The 1,497-nt window shown below is 31.9% G+C and overlaps 1 protein-coding gene across 1 annotated transcript in view; it reads right to left on the bottom strand.

Moving 5' to 3' along the window:
* Positions 1-1,497, bottom strand: part of LOC106463422 — a 220,806-nt gene that overhangs the window by 161,992 nt on the left and 57,317 nt on the right. The window lies entirely within an intron of this gene.

Here is a 1,497-nt window from a genome sequence, read left to right on the forward strand (position 1 = left end):
TCGGAAGTCAAATAACAGAGGAAGGTAAAAAACCCAAGGGTGGTTACGAATGTGTCTGACTGGAAGTCAATAACAGAGGTAAGATAAAAACCCAGGGGTAGGTTACAATGTGTCTGACTGGAAGTCAAATACAGAGGAAGAATAAAAACCCAGGGGTGGTTACATTTGCCATAATCTGAATGGAGAAAAAAAAAACAACCTCATCGAATCGATAAAATTGGTAATTTGACGGACATTTTGAATTTGTAAGCCGTCGTGAAAGATTGCATTATTAATATTTGTAGTACACACATTAGATTCGTAGGTCATATTCAATAACGTAAATAATCTATCTGACATCAGGTTAACTAGTTACCATAATATCAGAAAATATGCTCTACTTAAGGCAAAACCGCCGGAAAAAAAAAAGTCAAGCAAAGTTTTTGTAAAATTTGGGTTATAATTAAGTTAAAATTCCATACTGAAAAGAATCTACTTAATATATTCTCTACATCTGAAAAACTTGCGTAAGAGCATTACACTATCCACCAAGTTGGAGAAAACCTGACGACGAGAGTGTAAGTTGCATTTAACGTAAGTTACTAAATCTTCTTCAAATACTGATTTTTTTAAAAAAGGTGCAAAACAAACTTGCTATTATTTAAGATAGATTTTATCTTAACTATAGAGCTCAAGCTACAAAGATTACTTAATGAAATTTATTCTAGTACTGGATAACTAAAGGGTAAAAGTAATATAATAATATACTATAGAATACCATGATATTATATTATATAAGAATATAATATATAATGCAATAATATTATATAATAACTTAAAGATGTTTCGGTAATCACCGAGCACAAGCCATTCAAGTAAATTCAGTCATGACAAACACTTTATATCCAGAGAAAATTGATCAAAACCCTATATGTATCTTGAGCAACAAATAGCTAAAAACAAGGCTTAGCATTAGATTGACGATAAGTTATTGATTTGCTATACTTGAATACAAATTAGATAAAATGAAGTCATTACTCTACGAGGTATTAATGAAGAAATGTTTAAATAATTGTAATAACGGAATTGGGTATATATGTTCCTGGTATCCATTATTAGTTGGGTGTACATGTTCCTGGTATCCATTATTAATTGGTTGTACATGTTCCTGGTATCCATTATTAATTGGGTGTACATGTTCCTGGTATCCATTATTAATTGGGTGTACATGTTCCTGGTATCCATTATTAATTGGGTGTACATGTTCCTGGTATCCATTATTAATTGGGTGTACATGTTCCTGGTATCCATTATTAATTGGGTGTACATGTTCCTGGTATCCATTATTAATTGGGTGTACATGTTCCTGGTATCCATTATTAATTGGGTGTACATGTTCCTGGTATCCATTATTAATTGGGTGTACATGTTCCTGGTATCCATTATTAATTGGGTGTACATGTTCCTGGTATCCATTATTAATTGGGTGTACATGTTCCTGGTATCCATTATTAATTG

Source organism: Limulus polyphemus, unplaced genomic scaffold, assembly GCF_000517525.1.
Source record: "Limulus polyphemus unplaced genomic scaffold, Limulus_polyphemus-2.1.2 Scaffold1402, whole genome shotgun sequence".
NCBI classification, from domain to species: Eukaryota; Metazoa; Arthropoda; class Merostomata; order Xiphosura; family Limulidae; genus Limulus; species Limulus polyphemus.